General features: G+C 54.9%; 1 long non-coding RNA gene across 1 annotated transcript in view; it reads right to left on the bottom strand.

Annotated features, from left to right (window-relative positions):
- Nucleotides 1-15196: 15196 nt before the first annotated feature.
- The window catches only part of LOC132433336 (uncharacterized), a 42153-nt gene continuing 40155 nt past the window's right edge, over nucleotides 15197-17194 (bottom strand). Inside the window, exon 4 of the long non-coding RNA XR_009521122.1 lies at nucleotides 15197-15336. This is a non-coding gene — a long non-coding RNA (uncharacterized lncRNA). The remainder of the gene's footprint in view (nucleotides 15337-17194) is intronic.

Below are 17194 nucleotides of genomic sequence, written 5' to 3'. Positions count from 1 at the left end.
CAGGAGAGTTCCCTTTACTCCACACCCTCTCCAGCATTTGTTATTTGTAGACTTTTTAATGACATCAGAGGTTTTTATTGTCATTCCTCATTATAGTCATTTTGCCCAACCACTTCAGAGGGCAGGGCTGATGGCACACTTCGGGGGCCTTAGGATGCTCGGGCCGCTGCTTCAGACTCGCCTGGGAAGTAGCTCACATGGAGGCTCCTGGGCTCTGTCTCAGACCTATTGGATCAGAGTCTCCGGGGAAAGGGGGAATCTTGGAGGCTGCGTTTTCACAAAGCTCCATGGGTGGCTTCAATGTCTCCTGCAGTTTGAGGACCACTGTGTCGCAGGCTCAGAATGTACAGTGTCTGTGCATCCTCAGGGTGGGCCTGTTCAGCTACACCAACGATCCCTGCCCTGGGGGCCTCACCACCTAGGAAGAGCCCAGGATGTTTTGTGGGCCCATAGGAGGGGCTTCTGCCCAGGACAAAGGCCAGGGAAGGGTTCCTGGAGGAACTGACATCTTAGCTGAGTCTTGAAGGAGGTGCTGGTGGGACCCGGGTCAAGAAGAGGGGCAGGGTGACCCAGGCAGAGGACATAGCTGGTGCAGGCGACAGTGGGTACAAAGCACAGTCCCCTGTCCTCAGAGAATCACAGTGTGGCAGGAGAGACAGACAGTGGGGCCAGTGACAGGCATGATCAGGCTACCAAGTCCTGGCCAGAGCACAGGGAGAACTACCCCTCCCCCTCCTGCTGCTCCAGAGTCCATCCAGGCAGGAGGGTGACCCCTGGCCTGGCCCGGCCACTGAAAGCTGTGTGACCCCAGGCAAGTCCTCTCTGGGCCTAGGTCTCCTCCAAGATTCTAACCTTTGGGTTCTGAGCCTCAGATTCAATCAGGAAAAGCTTGTGCCCCCCACAATCCCATATTCCTGGGGAAGTGCTGCCACCCAGTGGCCATTGGGAGAAAAACCTCCTGGGGCACCGGAGTCCCCCCCTCCCCATTCCTGTCACTATTACTGCCCCGCCTATCTCAGGGCTGGCTGGGGAGTCTTTGGAGTCTGTGGGCAATGGGTGCTGAGCTGTGCCTGACGTGCCCACCCCTCAGTGTTGCCATGGCCCCAGAACAAGGCCTGACTCCTTACTGACTCACCCCTGGCCTCATGGGCCCTTGTAAAGGTCAAGGAACCAGGGGTGGGTGGGTGGAATTCAGTTCAATTCATCATCAGCATAGAGATTTAGAGCATGGGTTGTTTTTTAATTTTTTTTATTTATTTATTTTATTTATTTATTTTTGGTTGTGTTGGGTCTTCCTTGCTGCATGCGTGCTTTCTCTAGTTGCGGCAAGCGGGGACTACTCTTCGTTGCGGAGCACGGGCTCTAGGCACGCGGGCTTCTGTAGTTGTGGCTCGTGGGCTCTAGAGCACAGGCTCAGTAGTTGTGGCACACGGGCTTCGCTGCTCCACGGCATGTGGGAACTTTCCGGACCAGGGCTTGAACCCTTGTGCCCTGCATTGGCAGGTGGATTCTTAACCACTGCGCCACCAGGGAAGCCCAGAGCATGGGGTTTTTAAAGCAAACAGATAATAGCAGTAATACTAGAAGCTAACACGTATTGGCCATTTCCACATCAGGGGGCAAGAAAAGCAAGGTCCTGCCCTGCCAGAGGTCACATGAGTGGGAGTGGCAGGCATTGACCCAGGTAACATTCCCCACTTCAGAGCACTGGGCAAGACCCCAAAATAAAAGGGGAGCCCAATGGGAAAGGGTGTAACTGGACTCGTGGGAGCTGGTGGATGGGCTGGACAGAGCACTGGCTCCATGGCAGCTGTGTGACCCCGGAAATGTCCCTTGACCTCTCTGAGCCTTAGTCTCCATGGGTAAAATGGGTATCATAAGAGCCTGAGTGCTGATTTTAAATTTAAGTCAGACCATGACACCCCCTGCCCAAACCCCACTAATGTCTTTCCATCACAGGCACAATAAAGTTCAGGTCCTTAGCTAGAGATCTGGGCCTGGCTGCTTCTCCCTGTTCATTCTGTTCAGGGCCTCTGGCGGCTTGCTGTTCGTGGAACATGCTGGAATGTTTCCACCTGAGGGCCTTTACTGTTGTAGCTTCCTCTGCCTGGAACATTCTTCCCCCGGGTATGCTACTCCCTCACTTCATCCTCATCTCTACTTCCGTGTTACCTTGTCGCTTTCTCCAGGAAGCCCTCGATGAGCACCAGCTAAAGCACAGCCCTTGGCTAGTCTCTTTCAGAACATCCATCTCCCACCTGACATGGAGCACAGTTTGGGTTATGCATTTGTTTGCTGGTTACCTGGCTTCTTGTCTTTCTTTCCAAATTGCAAGTTCCCTGAGGGCAGGAACCTGGCCTGTTGCGGTCACACCTCTATCGCCAACACTCAGCATGGCGCCTGGCAAGTAGTACGTTCAATGCATACCTGATGGATGAATGAATGAATGAAAAACTGTGTCACTAGGATCCCAGAGACCAGGCAGTGGTCAGAGGTGGAGGTCTCCAATTTCAAAATCAGAACCCCAGACCCTATCAGCCTGGCACTGAGGTGCCGCAGGAGACTAGCAGAGGAGGGATAGAACAGTCAGATCTGTGCGTTGGCTGGAGTGCACAGGCCACTAGCGGCAGCTTGAGGGAGCCAGAGACGCCTGTCGTGGAGGCGGGGGCATCGCCTCCCCCTCCTGGAGTCTGAAGTGAGGTGGGGAATCAGACTGCAGGGGTGGCCTGACTGGGAAGCTGGGCTGGGGAGGCAGAAGGGAGCCCTGGTCTGGTGGGGGCCTGATCCCCTTAGGGACAAGGAAACCTCTCCCACAAGGGCAGCAGTGGGTGGAAAGGGGGTTAGATTGCATCCTTCCAGAGGCCCGTTCCCAGCTTTGAGGGAGCCATGGCCCTCACTCCATGGGCAGCTCTCACCTTTCTTCTCGACCTGCCTCCTCCAATCGGCTGCCTCTGGCCAGAGGTGGGATGTGGGCTCCCGTGGGGCCCCGAGTTCCCCCAGCCACTCCCAAAGCAGCTCTATTCCTAGTTCTGCTTGGCATGTAATGGGCTGACCCCTGACCTTCCCCTCTCGCCCCCGCCTAGTGCTCTGCCCCCCGGGTTAGGTCAGTGATGAAAGCCAGTGGGAGCCCGGGGGGCAGAGGGAGGCGGACAGTGCCTGATTGTTCCCCACCCCTGGCAGCGCAGCCATGCTGGCTGCTGAGGGACTGACTTTTGCTCTCTCACTCTTTCTCTCCCCCTCTCTCCCCCTCTCTGTCTCTCCCTCTCTCTGTCATTCTCTCTCTTTCTTTCTCCAGGTCAGGGATTCTCAGTCTCAAGTGGGAAGTTAATACCTACGTAGTTCCAGGAACACCCCCCAGAGATTATATGAATCATCAGGTTCAGCACGGGGGCCCATGATTCAGACACGGGGCTGGGAGGTCTGGTAGGACCCCACTTTGGAAAGAGACTGGGACCAGAGCCAGAAGACCTTGGGCATCCCTGGCCCTCTTTGAGTTCCACCAAGTGTGAAATGGCATCTTGGGATGCTAAGAGCAAAGCCAGCCCCACAGGAAGGTGTGGGGCTTTCCTGACCTGCCCTCTTTCCCCTCTGACCTGCCCCCCACCCCGCCCTCAGGATCCATACGTGTCAGGTCTGTGTCAGGCTCTCTGTTCTGTCCCATTGGTCTAGCTGTCCATCTTTCTCCAATAAATACCACACTGGCCAAATTACTAGAGCTTTATAATAAGCCTGGCTAGCTGGCAAGCGCCCCTACCTCATTCTTCAGGAGTATCTCAGCTATTCTTTTTTTTTTTTTTGCGGTACGCGGGCCTCTCACTGTTGTGGCCTCTCCTGTTGCGGAGCACAGGCTCCGGACGCGCAGGCTCAGCGGCCATGGCTCACGGGCCCAGCCGCTCCGCGACATGTGGGATTTTCCCGAACCGGGGTGCGAACCCGTGTCCCCTGCATCGGCAGGCGGACTCTCAACCACTGCGCCACCAGGGAAGCCCCTCTCAGCTATTCTTAGGGCTCTGCCCTTTCTTACTGCTTTTAGAATCAGCTTGACAAGCACTACCAAAACCCTGTTGGGGTTTGATCAGGACTGAACTGAATCTAGACATTAATTTGGGAAGAGCTGACATCCTTAATATATTGAATCTCCTTATGCAAGTTAGTGGCTGTCTCTCTGCATTTATTTTAGTTTCTTTATTTTACTTCTTATTAAGGAAAATTTCAAATGCACAAGATTAGACAAAAAAAAGGATAACGAAGCTCTTTTTACCCAGCACCAAGCTTTACCAATTAAACCTCTCAACCACTGCATCTTCAGCCATAATCCTGCCCACTCCCATCCCAGCATTCATTTTTTTTCCAGCCAATCTTTGAGGTCTTCATTAATGTCTGCCAGTAATTTTTTTGTCTCACTTTTTGTTTTCAAAGAATTATAGATTGACAGGAAGTTGCAAAAATAGTACAGTTTCCCCCAATGGTGGCATCTTACATAACCATGGCACTCTACCCAAACCAGGAAATTGACATTGGTACCATCCACAGACCTTGTTCAGATTTCACTAGTTTTCCATGCATTCCTCTGTGTGTGAGTGTGTGTGTGTGCGTGTAGGTCCATATGCAATTTCATCAACTGCGTGAATTCATATAATCACCCCCAAAATCAAGACACAGAACTCTGTCCCACAAGACCCCTCGTGTTACTCATTTATAGCAACACCCATCCCCCCTTCCCCTCCCCAACTCCTCCAGTCGCTAATCTGTGCTCCACCTCTACAGTGTTGTTTTGAGAACGTCACCCCACAGCATGCAACCTTTCGAGATAGTTTCTTTCACTCAGCGTAATTCCCTTGAGCTCCGTCCAGATCCTCACATGTATTGATTGTTAATTCTTTTTTATTGCCAAGTAGTATTCTGTGGTCTGGAGGTACCAGTTTGTTTAATCATTCACTCACTGAAAGGCATTTAGTTTGCTTCCAGTTTTTAACTATTACCAATAAAGCTGCCGTGTACAATCATGTACATATGTCATCGTGGATATGAGCTTCTGTTTCTCTATAATAAAAGCCCAGAAGTGGGTCATATGGTTAGAAGATATTTTCTTTTTTAAGAAACTACCAAACTATTTTCCAGCGTGGCTATACGTCAGTAATATTTTACGCTTTTCTCTGTAAATATTTTCTTATATTTAATTTCTGTTATTATCGTAAGTGGAGGACTTTTTAAAATTATATTTTGTTTGCTCTGTTGTTTATAAATGCAATTACTTTTTATTGATATGATTTACACACTAGAAAATTCACCAAGTGTACAATTCCGTTTATATTCACAAGGCTGTTCAACCGCCACCTCTATCTAATTTCAGAATATTTTCATCGCCCCCAAAAAGAAACACATCCGTTAGCGGCCACTCCCCATCTCCCCCCTCTCCCCTGCCCCTGGCAACTATTACGCTACTTTCCGTTGCTTGGATGTGCCTATTCTAGGTGTTTCATAGCGATGGAATCATAACACGTGGCCTTTTGTGTCTGGCTTCTCTCACTTAGCGTCGTGTTTGCAGGGTTCATCCATCCACATGTTGTAGCTGCAATTTTTTAAAAAGTAATTAATGTATTTATTTTGGCTGTGCCAGGTCTTAGTTGTGGCACGTGGGATCTTTGCTGCGACATGTTTAGTTGTGGCGTGTGGGATCTAGTCCCCCGACCTGGGTTTGAACTCGGCCCCCTGCATTGGGAGCGCGGAGTCTTACCCACTGGACCGCCAGGGAAGTCCCTGCAGTTGGTTTTTGCTATTGATTTGATGTAGGAAGATCCTGTCTCCAGCTCTGTGACATTTCCTTCATAGTTCTAATAATTTGCCCGTAGATTATTTCGGATTCTCTACGTAGTCAATCTTATCACCTGCAAATAATGCCAGTTTTACTTTTTCTTTTCCAATCCTTATACTTTGTTGTTATTGTTTATTTTTTTTTCATGTCTTACTGCCCCAGATAGAGCCTCAGGTACAATGTTGAATAGATTCATGGATGAGGGCAGACTTATCCCTGATTTAAGGAATGTATCTTTTGGCCCTTTAAGAACTATGTTTGTGCTGGTTTCTGTAGGTAATCTTTATCAGTTGAAGGAATTCCTTTCGACCCCAAGTTTGCTAAAACATTTTTATCAGAAGTAGATGTTGAGATTTATTGCCGGCGCCTAGATGATCATGTGAGTTTTCTCCCTTAATTTATTAACGTGATGAATGGCATTATAGACTTTCTAATGTAAAGCCACGGTTCCCTTTCTAGGATAAACAAAATTCCGTTATGAGGTAAATATACCTTTTATTCATTGCAGATTTGTTTCGCTAATATCCTACTTAGGGTTCTCGCATTGAATTTCACAAGCGGGACTTGTCTGTAACGGCCCTTTGAATGTTCTGTGTAAATGGAAAGGAGCCGTCCGAGTCTCAAGTGTGTCTCGCAGAAACTCTCCATCCCTATCCCTGTCTCTCTCAGGGTCCCTCTCTGTCCCTCCTCATATACACTGCTTTGGCTCGCGGGTACTCCCGTGGGTGGCAGAGGGAGGAGGTACCACCTGACCCCCCAGGTGGCTGCAGAAGGTGGAGCTGGAAACCTGGGACCTTGAGCTTTGGGAGGGACACAGAGCTGCAACTCCCCAAACCAGCCAAGGGACCATAGCTCCTGGGCCCCTCATTGAAGAGGGAGGCTTAACAGAAATCCTCCCCTCCCTTCTCTGTGGGGAGGGGGAAAGCCCTCCAGAGGAAGTGGCTAAAAAGGGGCAGGGGGCAGGGGTTAATGGCCGCATTGTGCTGCAGGCTGACGGATGGCCGGCTTGTCAGTGGCAGTGGCCCAGCCTTAGCAGCCCCAGGGAGATCCCCTCCCCCTCCCAGCCATCCTCCGAGGGAGGGGGCCCTGCTGGCCTTTGATAAGTGCTGGGGGCCGCCCTCCCTGATGCGGGGACACAGGGCCAACCTCTTTGGTGGAGTCTGGTCTGCTGAGGCCCAGAATGCAGCCCTCCACCCCAACCCGTCCCTACCATTAGGCAGGGCAGGTGGCCACAGGGGACGTCCATCCTGACCGAGGGCCCCTTGCCTCACTGGATCTCGGGCACCACCAACAGCCCTGCCTTCTTAAGGATGACTGGGTCTCAGAAGGGACCTGGTGAAGCCCAACTCCCCCACATTTGGGGCAGGGAAACGGGGCTATGACTTGTCAAGTCTCCTGCAGGAGCAGAGGGAGAGCCAGTCCTATGACTTCCTGCTCAAAGGTGCCCAGACTGGGGCCAGGCCGATGCTGAGATGAATCAGACACAGTCCTCCCTCAAGGGGCTAGAGGCTGGTGGGGAGCGGAGCCAGCACGTGAACAGAAAAGTATAACCAAGTGCGGTAGAAGCAGCAACCACAGTGCACTGTGAGTGCCGGGAAAGTGCCACTAGCCCAGCCAGGAGGTCAGGAGGGCTGCCGGGAGTTAGACCAGAGAGGGTGGGGGCAGTAGGGAAAGGCATTCCAGGCAGAAGGAACAGTATAAGCAAAGGCTCAGAGTAAAACCGGTGAGGTGTCTGTGAGCCACAGCAGTTCAGTGCTGAGTAAGTAGGTCCGCAGGGCCTGGTTTTCCAGGTCCTCATGTGCCACGTCAAATGGTTTGACTTGGCAGTTTCGGGAAGAGCCATGTTCTAATCCGGCCTCCATGTGACCATCCATCCTTTGGTCATTCAGCTCACTGAGCAGCAGTGTGACCTTGGACAGGTCACTTCCTCAGGAACAGCCTCCCACAAGCATACCCTGACCTGGGCTGCCTGGTCCACCTGAGGTTCTCTAACATCCTAATGTCACTGGGCTGGGGTGGGGCAGCACGTGCATAAGCTGTTCTTAGTTACAGAATATTGAGAAACGGCATGGGGGACAGAAGCTTGAAAGAGATGATTTCTGGGTGGAAAACATCTGCTTCCACAGCGGCATCGCTGAGCACATCAGCCCTGGCTGGCCTAACAGGGACCTCCTGTTATTGGGAAAAACCAACCTGCTCTCTGTTACTTGTAGTCAAATGCATTCCTAAACTGATTCAAGCTCCTTACCTCAAGCTGAAAACTACAGAGTATTAAATACACTCCAAGATCTTTCACATCCACATAAAAAGATTTTCTAGAGAAATAAGACTCTTTCTTAAATACAGGACACACTCTTTGCCTTTATTTCAAATAACTTTCAAACTTGAAAGTGTTTATTGTAGAAATTTGGAAATACAATAAAAGACAAAGTACTAAAAATTTAAAAATCACTCTAAATCCCACCACCCAGAAATAAATAAGGTGAGCGTTTTTGTGTTTTCTGTTTTTTCCTTATATGTTGTGAAATGAAGTCGAGCTCACAGCAGTTAGTTTTTCCTTTTCTCTTTTTATTGATGTAATATATATGCAAATACCATTTTGTATCCTGGTTTTATACCAAAAGCGTTTCCTATGTTATTACAATTTTTCATAAGCATCATTTTTAGTGGCTGCATCACATTCTGTCATAGGAAGGTGCTCTGATTCATTTCGCCAAGCCCCAAGCCCCCAGTGCTGAACACTGAGGCAGTGGCCAGGTTTTCACTATTCTGTGAGTTGCAATAGGCATCTGTGGGCATAAGTCTTTATTTATACCTAGCCTGCTTTAACAAAATGTCCTACAAATGCAGCCTCCACTTGTATCAAGGCATTCAGCAGTGACAGCCAGGACAGCGTCCATGGGTCCTGTGACCAGCCGCCTGGCAGTGCCCACAGGTGGCCTGTGGTTATACAGTGGCTCTGGGTCCTCCCTTAGAGTGCGCTACAAATGTTGTTAAAGCCAAGTCAGCAACTGTGGTTTGCGTTTGTTTTACGATAAGAATAATTAAATATAATACAGACCCTCTCGGCAAATGTTTTGAGTTTTAGCAACTATTTCCCTCTTTCTGGACCCTCCCTCCCTCCCTCCATGCACGTTTCTAATGATCTTCTTCTGCTCTGATCTAGGAAATCGAAGCACCACAACTGCATCAAAAAGTAGAGGGGCTTCTCTGGTGGCGCAGTGGTTGAGAGTCCGCCTGCCGATGCAGGGGACGCGGGTTCATGCCCCGGTCCGGGAAGATCCCACATGCCGTGGAGCGGCTGGGCCCGTGAGCCATGGCCGCTGAGCCTGCGCGTCCGGAACCTGTGCTCCGCAACGGGAGAGGCCACAGCAGTGAGTGGCCCGCGTAACACAAAAAATAAAAATAGAAATAAAGGAGAAGAAATGGGCTCTGAGTGGGGCCGTGCAGGGCTCCCCAGGGAGAAGTGCCTGATGGGGGTGTAGGGACTCCAGCAAGACCCTCTGAGCCTCAGTCTCCTGAGAGAATTACGCATGCTCCGCCCCCCTCACAGGATCCTGGCCCCATGGAGGTCCTGAGCGCAGGCCTAGCCCAGTCTCCCCGCCAGCCTCCTGCATCACGGAGACAAGTCCTGAGGCATGGGGCAGGGGTGCTAAATGAACCCCGAACAAAAGGGGCACGGCGGCTGTGGCCACAGAAGGCCTGGGGAGCTGCCCAGAGCTGCCTCATCTCCTGCTCTTCACATGCCCCACGTCTGGCTCACGCCCGGGGGCCCCTCGAGCCTCTCCACGCAGCCCCATCCTTGGCTGGGACCATGGGTCGGTCGCAGCCATTCTCAGTCGGGAGGCCTGGATGTGCTCCTGGCAGTGACCAGCATCAGTGCCGGGAGGAAGGGGGACTGCCATACCCCAGCCTTCCCTTCACACCCTCCCGTCCTCCTGGACCCCCAGCAGACTCCGGGGCCCTCCTGTGGGAGAAGCTGAGGTGCGAAGCTTCTGGGTGAGCTGTTGACTGGGGGTCTCGCTCTTTCAGGAAGAGCAACTGAGGCATTTTCCTACCGTCATTCCTCCCCAGCCTCCACCCAAAGTGAGGGGCGGCAAGCCTCCAAAACTTCCTGGTTGGGGGTTTACTGCTTCCTGAGGTGGAGAGATCTCCATCCAGGGCAAGGATGTCCAGGTCCCAAAGGATGACGCACTCCTCTTGCGATCTCCACTGCCAGAAGGGCCCGTCCACCCACAGGCCGGGTCCCCAACCAGTGTGGACCAGGTCACCAGGGAACCTGGACTGACAAACTCCAAGGAACGTCCAGGTCTCACACCCTGGACCAGTCGGGAGCAGCTAATGCTGCAGACAGCATCCTCCCCCAGCTTCTCACCCAAACCGCCCTCCTTCCCGCTCCCGAGGCTCCCCTGCCCCTCCAAGCCCTGCTTCCGTCTACTGGCTGGGCGCCTCTCTCTCTCTCCTGGCTTTATTGACATGTAATTCACGCGTCTGAAGTACACAGTTCAATGTTTTTAGTATATTTATAGAGTTGTACAGCCATCACCACAATCATTTTAGGACATTTTCATCACCCCCCAAAATGAACCCTGTATCCTTTAGACATCATCCCTTAACTCCCCAGCCCTAGGGAACCACCACTCTACTCTCTGTCTCTACAGATGTACCTATTCTGACATTCCAAACGGAATGTCTCTTGCCTGAGTTTCCCCGTCTATAAAATGGGGATGGTAATGGTGTTCCCTCGCAGTGTTTGTTGGGAGAATTGAAATACTACCAGGGCTTAGGATCATGTCTGGCCCAGAGTCAATGCTGTGTAACGTCTGCTGTCGACATCACCTCCAGGGCTGGGGCTCCTCCACCCACCCACATGCCTTCCACTTGCCCTATGAGCTCATTTCGCCCTCATCCAGACCACCCCGCCTAGACTCCAGACCTCCCGGGCATCCCCACCCAGACACCCTAACAGCCCCTCAGACTCAGCGTGTCCTTCCTCCCCAAGCCTGCCTATCCTGCTGTGTCCCTCACTCAGGAAATGGAATGACCTTCCACCTGGTCATCCAGGCCAGAACCTAGGGGCATCCTTGATACCTCCCTCTCCCAGGCCTGCCCCCACCATCTGGTCCATCAGTCTGACTCTGTCCCCCCACCTCTCCCTGCCCTGGTGGCTGCCCTGACCTGTCTCCATCATCAGCTTAGTGGTCACAAGCTGGGCTCTGGTGTCCAGTGCAGTTCTGTCCACCACTCACTGGCCTCAGGGCCTCGGGCCAGTCACCTCACCTGTCTGATCCTCAGTTTCCTGGACAATAAAATTGGGATGACCTATAAAATACTGCCTTCTCCATTCACTTGTCTTGAAGATTATATGAATAAAATATGTAAAGAACTTAAGCCCCTTTTTTTTTTTTTTTTTTTTTGTGGCCACACCACACAGCATGTAGGATCTTAGTTCATCGACCAGGGATCGAACCCACGCCCCCTGCAATGGAAGCACAGAATCTTAACCACTGGACCACTAAGGGAGTCCCAGAACTTAAGCCCTTAATAAACATTATTGTTGTTGTTAATATTATTCTCTCACCTGGGTGACTCCACCGCTTCTGACCCGGGTCCCTGCCTCTGTCTTGCCCACAGCACATGCTGCTCGGGTCGTGGCGGGCTGACCACGTGCAGGACACCGAGGGAGGCCTTACACGTGCTACTTCCTTTCACCTCCCAAGAGGCAGGTGTTGTTACCCTCGTTTTACAAGCAAGGAAACTGAGGGCCCAAGGTCCCAGTACTGGAGTCAACCACAGCCTCAGGGTACACTGCTGGCATTCATGTATTGATTGAAAACATTTATCGAGCCCCTACTGTGTGCCCGTTACTGAGCTGGGTGCTGGGAAAACAGTCATAAACCAGACTGGCATAGATCCAGCCCATAAGATCTTTCTAGAACACAAATCCGACCCCTTTAAAATCCGTCAGTGACCACCCCACTGCCCTCAGGATCCAGTGCAGTCTTCAGGAGCCCTTCTTCCCTGCCCTCTGCATCCCACACGGCTCTTTCCCTCTGCCCAGCTCTCCCACCTTCCCTGCTCCCGCTCTGCTCCAGCACGCGGGCCTAGTGGGGCCTCCCCACACCAACACATACCGCTCGCCGTCTTCCCAGCCTCACCCCCGACACCAGCTCTGTCCCCACCTTCTCTCTCAATTTCTTTGCCTGGTGAACTTTCACTCATCTTTTGAGGCTCCATGCACAGTCACCTCCTCCAGGAAGCCCTCCTTCCCCCACCTCCCAGCCTGGTGATGAGCTCCCAGGCTGCCTGTCTTGCAACATGCTGGCTCTTTACTGATACGTCACTCCTCCTGGACTGTGGCTCCTTGAGGGCAGGACTAGGGGCTTCCTTCTCCCTCTGGCCCCCTTGCCCCCCATCCCATCCATCACCATGTCAACAGATTTTACCTCTTCTTGCCATGGACCGAAGGCCCCAGCCCAGCACTGAGGTTACAGGTGACTGCACGCTGCCAGCACCGTGCGGGTGCTCCACGAGCGGTCACTTCGCTGTTTCACGTCACTGTAAATTCGGGGACAGCATGAGATGGAGGAATTGGTGACTATTTGGAGCATCTGAGCACAACCTCCTCAGGCCTCTGGCTTCTGCGATTCCAGACAAGGGAACCAGGGTTGCTGGGATCTGCCTAAGTCCCCTCCCCAAGGCCCCAGACCTCTCAAGGGGTGGGTGGGCATTAGCGCTGGAGAGAGATGCCCAGGGCAGGAGTCACCTGGGTGAGCCCCAAGTCCTGGCTGGGCAGCCTCTCTGTGCCTCAGTTTCCTCATCTGAAAAATGCGTCGTCAGCCCATCCTCACCTGCCTTGCAGGGCTGTCAGGAGGGGAAAGGGAGGGGACAGTAGACAGAGACCATCTTCTCTGAGAGCAGGTACTTCAATACCGACTGCCTTCCTGACACTCCCATCTTGGACACATTCTGTTTCATTTTCAAAAAAATTCCAGAAAACTTGCTTTTAGGTTTTCGTTGAAGGCTCCGCCCCATCCCGGTGTTTCCCGTGGGACGGGGTGCATCCTGAGGGCTCTTTCTCAGGGAGGTTTTGGGGGGCAGGGGCACACGGCTGGGTCCAGCTGCAGCACCTGGTTAGGACACTCCCCCTCCGAGCCTCAGCCTCCACCTTGGGGGATAGATGGGTCGTCACTCCCACCCCAAGGCTGCTGTGCCGTTGGAGTGGGATGGTGGATGGGAGGGGCAGCTTGTCTCGAGGCAGGGAAGAGGCCTGGGGTGGGGGGCGGAGGGTCCCCTCCCTGGGACAGGAGGTGCACCACAAGAACTCACATGGTGCCCCAGGCACCCCGTACCCTGCCCCCCGTGGCCTCCCAGAAGCCACCTGGCCGCCCGCAACGCGGTCGCCTCGGCCACCAGGCCCTGCGCCCGCTCGCGGGGCGCCAGGGGACGGAGGGCGCCACGGCCAGGCCACGGTCACTCCTGGCGGCCCGGGGGTGCCGTGCAGGGCGGGAGGCGCGGGCAGGAGGGAGTCGGAGCGGGTGGGTGTGTGGGGGGCCGGGGAAGAGCCAGAGAGAGGGGCAGGGAGGGGAACAAAAGGTCCCTTTGTGGAGCGGCCGGGAGAAGAGGCGCACATTACCCAATGCCCAGAAGCCATGTTGGTAACAAGAGAACCATTCTCTGCCTCGCTTGGAAAACAACTTGGAGAGAGAGAGACAGGGAGCGAGTTAACCCCATGGGCGCGGGGCGCAGGAGCCCGAGGCCACTCTGGGAGGCGGGAGGGAGCGAGGGCCCACTGGGGGGCTTTCCGGCCCCGAGCCCGCAATTTCCTGTCTCCCAGGCCTGGTCTGCGGTCGGAGGGCCCAGAGCCCCAAGATGGCCGCTTGGCCGGGGCCCAGCTACCTTTAGACGGGGGACTGGAGCCGTGGCTTCCGCTGCCTGGGCCCGGCCAGACGTGTGACCCCTGCCTGCTTCCAGCCTCAGGGCCGGCCCACCCCACCCCGAGGGCACCCCTCCACTCCGAGTCCTGGCAGCGCGGCCGCAGGTCCTAGGGCTGGTCCCGGCTCCAGGGCTGCCCAGCCTCCACCAGCCTCCCTCTGCTGACAGGCGGTGTATTTCCTCCTGAGGAAGTCCCTTCCATCTTTGCAGAGTTTTGCTGTAAGTTTTTTCCAAACTTTAATTAAATCTCTTTCAGCCCCACGCAGCTTTCTCCCCTTCCCACCTCGACCCACGAGCCCGGGTTCTCAGGCCTCTAGAGACCGCATCTGTTATGAGGCACAGGATACCGGAAGAAGCCACTGTGCTCTGGGCTCGTCACGTGTACCTCGCGGCCAGCCTGGCTGAGGTGAGCTGTGGTCCCTTCTGCTGATGCCCGTCGTTCTAAAAGCACCTGACACTGGGCCACGTGTGGGAGGCACCCCATGAATAAGCAGGAGAAAGAGATCCTTCCTTCCTTCCTTACTCCACAAATACACATGGAGCCCTGTGCCCAGCGCTGACCCGGCTCTGGGGCTCAGCAGTGGACCAAACAGACCACCCTGCCCTCAGGGGGCAGATGAGGAACAGGTAAACAGGCTAATGGCAGGTGGCTACAAGCTCGATGATGACAAAGCAGGGCAAAGGGAGAGAGTGACAGGAGGGGTCACATTAGAAATGGTGGTCAGGGAAGGCCCCTGCAAGGTGTGCTATTCGACAAAGATCTGAATGGAGAGAGGAGGAACATCTGGGCAGAGAATGTTCCAGTCAGTTGGTGCAGCGCTTGCAAAGGCCCTGAGGGGGACTGCGCTGTGAGTCTCAGAAGAGCTAGGAGACCAGAGTGGCTGGAGTGAGCCGGGGGTCAGATCACCGGGAAGGCTGGAGGGGCCCAGGTGTGAAGGGCCCACGGGAGCTTGGAGCAGGGCTCAAGTCGTCTGAGTTCCATTTCAACAAGGACTCTCTGGCTGCCGTGTGCGAGATAGACGGCAGAGGTCAAGGGCGAGAGCTGGAGACCCAGCAGGACTTTTGCCACAGCCCCTAACCCTGCGTGCTCCCCTCTCGCACTCCTCCTCCCCGGCTTCCCACCCTCCCATCACAGGTGCAGCCATTCTCTGAGTAAGTGTTGGCCCAGCACTTTCTAGGTGCTAAGAATGGGTCACATGGTCCTTGGGCCAGGCAGGGCCCTAAAGAGAGCAAGGCTTCCCCCACCTCCGGGGTGGGGGGCGGCTCACAGATGGTGAGGTCCCAGGCGTCTGAAGGGGACCCGCTGGAGCACGATCCTTGCCTGTGGACCCCTGGTTGAAGAACGAAGCCTCTTCTTCGGGCAGTTTTTCGAGCTTCACAAAGGGCTCTCGGGAGCCCCCACCCCCCCCCCCAGCCCCACTGTGTTGTGACATCAGCAAACAGCCCAGAAAAGCAGGGCTCAGCACCCTGCCTTCCACCTCAGGCAGGTCCCTGGTCTCCCAGAGCCTCAGATTCCTCATCTGTAACACCACATGCGCCTCGCAGGTCTGGTGGGTACAGATCAATCCTCGGGGGGTGGAAATAGGCTGTAAGAGGTGAGAGATGGCAGATGGTCACCAGCCGAAGGGGCAGTGCCTCCCGACCCCTAATGCTCGGCCCTTCCCTGCACCTCTGTGTGTCCCGACGCACCTGTGGCCCCAGCTCAGCCCTGTCAAGCGCCTGGAGCTGTGAGGTGGGGCGGGGCAGTTGCTACAGAAAGTAGTGACAGTATGAGGGGGCTTCAGACAACAGAGGGGCCAGTGGGTAGGAGAGGGAGGCTGTGAGGCCCAGAGGGACAAAACAGGACAGATTTGGGGGTTCCAACTGAACAGAAAGCACCCCAGCCATGGTAGGCACCGTGGGCCAGGCGAGAGAGAGACCCCTGTGATCCTGTCTGCCCCCCCTGACTTGCTGTAGGCAGCCCAGGCCTCTCTCAAGCCTCTGCATCCTCATTTGCCCAATGGACGTCATCCTTTCTGGCCCCAGAGGGTGGTGGTGAGGATCAGATGAGGTGAGAGCTGTGCGCGCGCTGGGGTGGGTGTAAAGCCGGCAGGGAGGCACTGTTGATGGTGGTTAATGGTCACGGGGTCCTGCTGGGCTCCAGGCCTGTGCACCACTTACAAGATGGTCAACACGGTGGATTTGTGCAACAGGCAGGGCTGCAGAGGAGTGAGAGAAAACAGGAGCAGGAGAGAGAGGGAGTGGGGGAGGGAGAGGGGCACGGCCATGGCAGGGGGCCCAGAGGCTTCCTGGAGGAAGCAAGGTGTAGTTGTACATATCATGGGGGATGGGTAGGGTTTGCATAGGCCCGGAGGCACCGGAGGGCTTGTGGAAGGACCAGCATAATAAAGGCATGGAGCAGGGAGCCAGCTGGGAGAGCAGCAAAGGTGAGGGCTGCGCCCTGGCTGGCAAGGTGGGGTGGGGAGGCTGGGGTGGGATCCTGGGTAGCCCCAGCCCCTCCTAGGCCAGAGCTCCGAGTCTCACCTCCACCCCTTCCAGCATCGGGCTTAAAGCTCCCGGTTTCCATGTCCAGCCTCTGCTCAAGCCCTGCCCTCCCTGTGGAGCACCCACCCCCCTTGTCTCTGGCTGATTCTGACCCACTGTTCAGAGCTGTAGGGCACAACTCCCTCTAGGAAGCCTTCCCTAGCCAGGTTGAGAATCCCGCCTGTGGGAGTAGTTCGTTCCGTCCCAATGGGAAGGAACTATTATTATACCCATTTTACAGAGGAGGAAACTGAGGCTCAGGGAGCTGTCATCATCATTGCTGAGGGGTGCACAGCTGGTGTCAGAGCTGGGATTCTAACGCTGGGAGAAGCCTGGCTCCTTTGAACTCTTGCGTTACCTCCCCCACCCCGCCCTGTGCCAAGCACCTCTGCCTCCTTAGATCCAGCACGGAAGCACAGAGAAGGGCTGCAATTCAACTGTTGCCACTCAGCCAGGAGGTGGCGGAGCGGATCCTGAAGCCAGGAGCAGCTGACCCCACCCCTCGCCACCAGTCTGAGAAGGTGCAAATAGGCCCAGGACGCAGCGGGGAGTGAAAGGGGAGAGGCCAGGCCTGAGGCCAGGGACCGGAGCGAGGGCAGCCCCGGAAGGCAGGGAAGACAACCAGTGGGGACGTGAGCCCAGGGTGGCCCGGCTGGGGCAGTCGGGGACCGATGGCCCGTGGCAAGGCAGCTGGAGGAGGGGGAACTGGCCATGGAGCTGAGAGGGGCAGCTGGAGAGGTCGGAGGGGAACTGGGAGAACTGGGGTCCTGGGTGCCCGGCTATGGGGTTCTGCTGCAAGCGGGGTCAGGTGGCTGTCGCAGGCACTCACAGTCTAAGGTTTGGGCCCAGTGGAAAGAGCACTGGAGATGCTGCGGGTCACGCGGGAAGTCACCAAGCGCGGGCCCAGTGCCCTGGCCCACG

Source organism: Delphinus delphis, chromosome 11 (genome assembly GCF_949987515.2).
Source record: "Delphinus delphis chromosome 11, mDelDel1.2, whole genome shotgun sequence".
Lineage (NCBI taxonomy): Eukaryota > Metazoa > Chordata > Mammalia > Artiodactyla > Delphinidae > Delphinus > Delphinus delphis.
Note: the sequence above shows the minus strand (reverse complement) of the source record. Positions and strands in the feature narration are given on the sequence as shown.